This window comes from Tupaia chinensis, unplaced genomic scaffold, assembly GCF_000334495.1.
Source record: "Tupaia chinensis unplaced genomic scaffold, TupChi_1.0 Scaffold000444_1, whole genome shotgun sequence".
NCBI classification, from domain to species: domain Eukaryota; kingdom Metazoa; phylum Chordata; class Mammalia; order Scandentia; family Tupaiidae; genus Tupaia; species Tupaia belangeri.
The window spans coordinates 569632-578575 of record NW_006159949.1 but is presented as its reverse complement, the minus strand read 5'-3'; the positions used below and the strand labels follow the sequence as shown (position 1 = coordinate 578575).

Sequence of the window (8944 nt, the reverse complement as noted above, 5' to 3'; positions counted from 1 at the left end):
CTGTTGGCCCAGGGCCACATGAATCCCCTTGCCCACTTCCCTGGTCAGAGAAGCACTTACCATGTCAACCTCTGAGATGCTATCCAAGCTCTCCACCTGCACATCCACACCCACAGGAATGGCTGGGCCTGGGGACAGGGCATAATAACAGTATTCATTCTTTTTTGCTTGAAATTTTACTATGGAAAAAATAAGCAAAAGTAGCATTTTCCTCGGAACCTCAGTGTCATGTCAGATTTAAAGGTTTGGACATGCCAACCTGAAGTCAAACTAGAGATAAAATGATGGAATCATGGGCTGGTTCCCTGGAATACTCCAGCAAAAGTTAAAAAAAAATTTTTTTTTTCCTGATCATCCAAGTGATTCTGAAGGGAAGGGGTTAATATTTAACCTTCTTTGGAACCAGCAGATGGTGTAATGGTTATATTGCTGGACTCCCACATAGTTGACCATGGTTTGAATCCCAGACCCCGTGACTTCAAACTCATACCAGGCGTATGTGTGTGTTTGCTCCAAATCCCAGAAGAATGCAAAAGAAGGGACTGAGGTGTGGCCATCCCCCTGGGGGATGATTTCTTGCTTTCTATCTCTCTTTGTCTCCAGCAAGCACACATACTCTATAGCAAAAATTTCTCCAAAAAAAAAAAAATTGATTATTTGGTTACAAATGCTCACCTGAAGGTATAGAGAAGACCCAAGTCAAAGATACGTTTGATCTAAGAAGTAATTGACCTGCTGCTTAGCACGAGATCACCCACTGTGTTTTCTATATTTACTCCTTGATTTTGTATCCTCTTTCATCAGGGAAGCTAATGGCTTTTGTCTGGCCATGAGAAAGGCATTGCTAGGTAATAGGCACCCAGAACTGAAGTAATGTTCAGGTCCTTTGTCAAACCAACAAATCCTCATCTTTGCTATGTGATAGTTACTTCCAGGGGTAGCATGAAGCATTGGGATGGACTTGTCATTTCTGGGCCATAAAAATGTAATGCTGACCAAAAGTAAGAAAGCATAACGAAGGGAATTCCTGCTCCCTTTAAGCCCTGCTTTCAAGATGTTAGGCAGGGGGACCAGCAGTTAGTGTAATGACTATGTTGCTGGACTCCCATGTAGTCCACCACGGTTCGCGTCCCGGATCCAGTGGCTTAAAACACACCGGGCGCCTGTGTGTGTGTGCCCAAGATCCTGAGAAGAGAATGGAGGAGAAGGGATTGTGGCGTGGCCATCCCCCCTGGGGGGGGTGATTTCTAGCTTTCTGTCTCTCTCTGCCTGGCAAGTGCACATGCCCTATAGCAAACACCTCTCCAAAAAAAAAAAAAAAAGAAAAAGAAAAAAAAGAGAAAGAAAAGAAAAAAGATGTTAGGCAGGCATCAAACGCACTTAAATAATGGAGTGAGTAGGTGAGTTTCAATTCCATAGCAGCAGACTATGGACTGGATACAGACTCCCTTCTAGACCTATTTATTCTTTGGACAAAAGTGACAAGACAAAATAAACAGCATTACAATGATTTCTAAAATAAGTATCTTTTTCTAGGAAAATAAACTCAGAAGTATGAAAACTCTGACACTAAGAAGTCTGAAACCCAGCAGCTGCAGAAGAAGCTTCAAAGGGCTTTGCCATTCTTCGACACTGAATTATTGTTTTCTCAATACATTTTCATGCAATTAAAACCAACAGACCACAATCTGCCCCTAGATATGTGCCAGAGTTCTGCCTGCCAGCTTCCAGATGAGAGAAAATTTAGTCCAAGGTTGTTATTTTGGAGCATTTTAAAGAGGCAGCTGAAGGTTGCAGCTGTCCCATCTCCCCGCGGCCTTTCCCACGGCTGGTTGTTGGCCTCACTGATGCCGAACCGTCGTTGTCAGGAGCAGTGGCCCAAGGACAGCTGACTGGCCTAGCCCGGCTGCCCACAAACAAGTGCTGTTAAGGCTTGGATAATGCTCTGTCCCCTAAAAGTCCATGTTTTGCAATTTGGTCCTAGTGCGTGGCGAGTGGATCATTGTGATGGGATCATAGAGGCACTGGGCTTGTGATTGGATTAATGTGGTCTCGTGAGAGGTCTAGCTCTCAGGAGAAGGGGTTAGTTCTCGCGAGAGCCAGTTAGAGCGGGAAAGCTGCCTGGCGTGCTCACATCACGTGCTGCTGTCCTGTCTGCTCGCGTCAGCCATGTTGACGGTCTGCCTGTGTCTTTCAGCTTTCCAGCCACCAGAACTGTGAGTTAAAGACACTGCTGTTTCTTTACGAATCATTCAGCCTCAGGTATTGCTGTTAGAAACACACCAAGACAGGCGGCTCCTGGAATTGTTCATCAGAGCCCGACAGGGCAGGGCCCATGTTCAGAAGGTGCTGTGGTCTAGGCGCCTTGTCCATCAAGCACCGCTAAGGCAGGTCTGATCAGGGGAAGGCAAGACTGTGTGGTCCTTTGACTTGATTTCCTGCCTGTGGACAGACAGAAGGACATGTGGAAAGAAGATGCCCCCAAGAATGTATGTCTCATACCTCCGAAGCCAGGCCTCATGCTGAAATCATGGTCATCTATCCTCAGCAGCTGCTCCGACTTCGTCAGAGGCGATTTGGTGATGTCAGGGCTTCGTTTCAGGATTGGGCTGCCGAGGAGGGAAAAACAAATTGATCACATGTCTAAACATGCCAGACAAAAAATGTTTGCATTTTATTTGATTTTGACATATGTGACCTGATGTGTTACTGCTTCCTGTAAACTACTGGATGTCACATTTTTCTTCCTCCTGCTTCCTGGATAAAGGGACTGAGCCAGATGGTCCAAAATAATAATTCTTAACAATGTTTGAGGTGCTTTAAAAATGCTGATGCAGGGGCCAGCCCATGGCCTGGTGGTTAAGGTGGCTGGATCTCATATGGTCGGCCATGCAATTCAAGTCCTAGACCCAGTGCCTTGAAAAACATGCTGAGCATATATGCATGCATTCCTAGAATCCTGAAAAGAGAGAGAGATGGAAGAGAAGAGATTGTGGCATGACTATGCCCCATGCTGTGGTGTTGGGGAGGTGGGGGGGTGTTGTGCTTTCTTGGTTTCCTTTTCTTTTATCTGTCTCTATGGTAGGCACATGTGTGCTATAGCAAATTAAAACAAAAAATACTATTGCCCAGGCACCACATCAGAGATTCTTTTTTGGATGGTCTGGGAATAGGGCTTGGATATTGCTATTTTTAAAAGTTCCCCAGATGGGGGGGGCCAGCAGGTGGCCTTGTTAAGGCGTTGTACTCCCACATTGCTGACTGTGGTTTGAGCTCTGGACCTGGTGGCTTGAAAATCACACCGGGCACCTATGCATACATGTCCAAGATCTCGAGAAAAATATAGGAGAAGGGATTATAGTGTACCATCTCCCCAGGGGATCATTCCTTACTTTCCCTCACTCTGTTTCTCTCTGCTCTCTTGAGCAAGCACAAGTATCTTGTGGTAAAAATTTAGAAAAAAAAGTTTCCTAGATAATTTTAATGTGTAAGCAAGACAGAACTGCTGGTCTCTATTCTGTTCACAAGCCCAAACTCCACCAAAAGGCCTTAGCCATTTGGGGTTGGGGAGGGATGTTGAGCTAGAGGGGAGAATAAGCCTGTGCACTTGACCTCTGTTGACCCACTGTATGGAGGGAGGGTAGACTTGTCCTCTATCAAATACTTGATCATCCTAGCTCCATGGGAAACAGCTTCTTATGCTGCTGCTTGTGAATTGCACCTAGAGACATTTTTATTTATTGGGTTGTTGGAGAAGTCATGGCATATTTTCCTATGAAAAGATGTACCATGACTATTCCTATGACCCAATATTTTCGCCTTTAAAAAATTTTATTGCCAGAGGTTGTATGTGCTTGCCAGAAAGATAAAGTGTGTGAGAGTGAGCGCAAACATTCGTTAGTGGGCCATGATCATGCCACAATCCCTTCTTCTCTCCATCCTAATGGAATTTTGGGGCACATACACATACACCGCAGGCATGTTTTTTAAAAATGCCTTCAGGGTGGCATTTTATATCTTTGTTGACCATGTGGGATCTGGCTCCCTTAACCACTAGGCCATTGGGCCATATATTTTACTTTTTCTAAATGGGTAATATGACTGTAGGGTTTGACAATTTTGTTTTAAAGGAAATGCAGTAAAAAGTTAACCTCCCATTTTTGCCTCCATCCACCCTCTTCCTCCATCCACAGATACTTCTCTTTTTAGTCTCTTGCCTGTCTATCCAGAATTTTTTGTAGATACAAGTAAGTACAAATATATAGTCTTAATTCTCCCCCTTTTATATACAAAGTTAACATCTTATTTAAACCGTTACAGATCTTGCTTTTTCTTTATTTAATGTAGTTTGGATTTTTTTCCATACCAGGTCTTCTAACCCTCTAATTTTCTTTCTTTATACTACAGAGTATTCAGTTACACAGATACATAATTCATGGGGCCAGTGCTCTCTTGGCAGACCTTTGAGTGACTTCCAGTTTTTTGCTGTTATAAGCAGTGCTGCCATGGCTTGGACATTTTTCATCACCCTTCTGCACCATCTTTTGGATCTAAAGAAATAATTAACCACTTCCTAGTTCCTTATACTGACATCAGGCCTGCATCCTTTCTGGGGGAGTACAATGGCTCACAAACTTTGGCATGTATCAGCATTTCCTGAAGGGCTTGTTAAAATCTAGATTCTCAGCCTGCCTGTACTCCTGCAGTTTCTAATCTGGTAGATCTAGATGATAGCCCAAGAATTTGCATTTTGAACAAAGTCCCCGATGCTGCTGCCGGTTAGAAGACCTAGAGTGGGCCAGCAGAGGTCAAGGGCACAGGCTCAGCCCACACTCACCAGCTTTCCCTTCCAGCTCAAACCCTCACTCTACTCCACATGGCTGAGACACTTTGGGAACAGTCGGATAATCGTTACCCAGATGCACTTCATCGTCCATATACAGTTTCCTCCCATATACCTACCTCAGCCCACTGTTAAGTCCTTTTCTAGCTTTCTTCTTGAAGGAACCCTTTAGCGTGAGGGGAGAAAATGTGGCTAGAGACCGAAGGGCTCTGACCTCTGTCTTGAAACTGCCTGTTATGTACGTTTATCAACTCATTTGTTTTCCTGAGACTCAGTTTCCTCAACTGATATAAGGTAGGTAATTCATTAAATGAGATTATGTGTGGAAGTAAACCGTAAAGTAGTTCATACATGGTAGGAGCCGACACGGAAGTATTCTAAAGCGAAGATGTTACCTTGCTAGTAGCAAAGGAGGTGACCCAGGGAAAGAAAAAAAAAAAAAAACTAATGAATTGGAAGCTGCTTACACTGCCTACGGGAGCTGGCATGTCAGGAGGGGAAAAGCTAGTCCCCATTGCTGCCAACATCCCTCCCTAACTCAGCTTGATACAGTAGCCCCCTCCTACCTTCTCCTCTTACTCCCCCTTCCCCATTCCACCCTCTGCTTCATAATCCTGGGTGAGACATGGGAGTTGGGCAGTGCAGAAAGTCACTTCAGTTAAGGCATGGGTGTGTTTATGACCATACCTGCCTTGCTTGTGGGCATCTTCGTGTGCTTCTCTTCTCTGTCTTTGAGGCCTACTATAAAATTTAAAAAATGAAGATGTTATAGAGACAGTCTAGGTACTCAGATCAACAAAGCATCCCTCACCCTCCAGATTTGATTCAAATTTAACCAGAATAAAATGTAAAAGAAGGAAAAACCATGATGTTTCAAAGCATTCATTAGCCTTCTGATGAGTATTTTTCAAGTATGCATAGGAGCAGAATGGAAGGATTAATTATTGGATCGTTGGGAAATTCACAATGCATTTTTGCATAGAAAAACATAGAAAAATAGGGACCAGCAGTTAGCGTAATGGCTATGTCGCTGGACTCCCATGTAGTCAACTACAGTTCGAGTCCTGGACCTGGTGGCTTAAACTCACGCTGGGCACATGTGCGTGCATGCCCAAGATCCCGAGAAGAGAATGGAGGAGAAGGGATTGTGGAGTGGCCAACCCCCCTGGAGGGTGGTTTTTTGCTTTTTGGCTCTCTGTCTCTCTCTGTCTCTCTGGCGAGCACAAGCGCCCTATAGCAAAAACCTCTCCCCCCCCAACAAAAGAGAAAAACATAGAAAAATGAGTCATGACTTTCCCAATGACCTAATATTTAAAAGACCTGATTTGAAGTGCTCTGATCTAAAACATCTCCTTCCCTGGTCTACACAGTTGTGAAATTGATGCCATTCTTCCTGAGGGATCTTAAGAATGTGTACATTTTACTGGGATCCACCATAAAACTGTGGAGACACAGTGCTAGGTGAACTATATCACTTATGCATTCGTGCTCTCTGATTTATGGTTTCAGCCAAATGGGCACTGACAGGAGATGAGAGAGGAAGAAGAGGATAGAGCAGTCTGGGTATTTCACATTCTTTTTCTGCTTTGATGCCAGGAACTAGCAACGCCTGTGTCACTCTGTGATAATCACAATATTTTCAGTAATCTCCAATAATTTTCTTCCCCCTTTTGGTATAGGGGTAGTTAGGGTTTCTTGCTGTTCTATTCCTTGAGGTAAGCATGCCTGGTTGGTTTCCTGAACCCTGCTGCATCTCTTCAAGTAGTCGCTTTATTCAATTATTATTATGTAGGCCTTTTTAGTACAAGGCTGTTTTCTGCCAGGACTCAACTGATACATACAGATTATGTCATTTGTAGCAAAGTGGAGCAGAGGCAGCTGTGAGCTCGGCAGGAGTGGGTCCAGGGAGAAGGGAAGTTAAGAGTGGAGGGAAAACTGCTCTTTGTACTGTGTCACAACTGATGGTCAGCAGTGGCCGCACCAGGCATGAGGCACTCTGCCTAAGTCTGGATTCTAGCACACTCTCCATACATGTCAGCTGAATGAAGGAAGGATTTGACCCTTAGGCATCTGAAATGGGAGAGAGGAGGGATGGAAAGAAGGGTCAGAATGAGAAACAAGCTTGGTCCAGTTGTTACTTTGGCTTTGGGCCAACCTTAAATAGAGCTGGATACTAAACAAAGGGAGATTCATTAAATTCTGAGAGGTTACTGCCTTTGCCTGTATGATTTTATATTCTAACCTAAGAAACACCGATCAAGCAAGTTTTTTCTCACTATTGCTCTTTAAAATACATATGTACATATATTTAAGGGTAGCAAGCACATGGATGCATGAGAGAGACACCCCAATAGAGCCTGGTCATGCTGCAACCCTTTTTCCTCCAATCCTCCATCCCATGAGGATCCTGAGCACAAATGTGCCCACTGGCATAAAGCCTATACCAATGCTAGAGCACCTGTCCACTATGTGGAATCCAACTTCCTTGTGCAGTGTTTAACCACTGTTGTACAGGGTTACAGGCCTGCCCCGTGGTTTAATAATTTTTAAAAACCATAGTGATTAAGGGGCTGGACTCCTAAATAGCTGACTGCAGTTCAACTCTCAGACCTGGAAGCTTGTAACTCACGCCGGGCTTGTGTGTGTGTGTGTCTCCAAAATCCCAGGAGAAGAATGGAGGAGAAGGGATTGTCACATGGCCATCCCGTCTAGGAGAGTGATTCCTCATTTTCCTTTTTTTTAAAAGAGGTTTTTGCTATAGGGCGTGTGCACTTGCCAGAAAGACAGAGAGAGACAGAGAGACAGAAAGTGAGAAATCACCACCCCTGCCCCCAGGGGCGATGGCCACGCTGTAATCCCTTCTCCCCCATTCTCCTCTTGGGATCTTGGGCACACATGCACACGTACCCGGTGAGAGTTTAAGCTACCAGGTCCAGGACTCGAACCATGGTCGACTACAGGGGAGTCCAGTGACATAGCCATTTCGCCAACTGCTGGTCCCTTATTTTCCCTTTCTCTGTCTCCTCTCTGGCAAGCATATATGGACTATGACAAAAACAAAAACTTTAAAAACAAACAAAACAAAATCGACATAGTAGGTGATATGAGGCCTCAGGTGGCTGGATCCCACATGGTTGACTGAGTGGTTCAAGTCCCAGACCTAGCAGATTGGGCATCTAGGCATGTGTGCATGTGTGCCCAAAATCCCCAAAGGAGAAATGGAGAAGGGATTGTGGCCTGGCCATCACCCCTGGGAAAGTGCTTTCTCATACAGCCCCCACCCCTGCCTCTCTCTGGTGAGTATGCCCTCTGGCAAATAAAAACTTTATCTTTTTAACATAAAGGAGAGCATAAAACAACTCTGAAATAATCTCTGCCATTCATATGACTTCAAAAAGTCTGGAAAAGTGGAATGAGAATGTGAGTTTATTTCTGTGCAAAAAAATTTTAAATCTATGCATAATTTTTTCATGATACACACTTTACATGGATGTTTTGAAGATCCTTGCTACATATTCTTACAGTCCTCTGAGGGAGAAAGATCTTGCTGCTTGTAACTTTCTTTTAAACTTAGTGTACAATATATCATGGAATATTTTTGATGTCATTGGCATCTTATTACCAACTGGAGGTATGATTCCTAGTCTTGAAAAGAAGTATTACACAAAACAAATAATAGGAATAACTAATAATGCTTGAGTACTTAATATCTGCTGAGTATTGTGTGACTCAATTACATGCACTAACTCAGTTTATTCCTCACAACAACCCTATAAAACAGGCTTTACCATTATCCCTATCTTAAATGTGAAAAAACTAAGACCCAGTGGGTTTCAATACTTTTATTTTATTTTTTAGAAAGAGTTTTTTTTCTATAGGGTGCATGTGATCACCTGATAGACAGAGACAGAGAGAGAGACAGAAGGCAAGAAATTATCCCCCCAGGGAGGATGGCTACACCACAGTCCCTTCTCCATTCTCCTCTCGGGATTTTGGGCACGCACGCACATGTGCCTGGTGTGGTTTAAGCCACCAGGTCTGGGACTCAAATTGTGGTCAACTATGTGGGAGTCCAGTGACATAACCATTATGCCATCTGCT

The 8944-nt window shown here is 44.0% G+C and overlaps 1 long non-coding RNA gene across 1 annotated transcript in view; it reads left to right on the top strand.

The window, feature by feature from the left end:
- The first annotated feature begins 2137 nt into the window (after nt 1-2137).
- The window catches only part of LOC106735578 (uncharacterized), a 72168-nt gene continuing 65361 nt past the window's right edge, over nt 2138-8944 (top strand). Inside the window, exon 1 of the long non-coding RNA XR_001370875.2 lies at nt 2138-2216. This is a non-coding gene — a long non-coding RNA (uncharacterized LOC106735578). The remainder of the gene's footprint in view (nt 2217-8944) is intronic.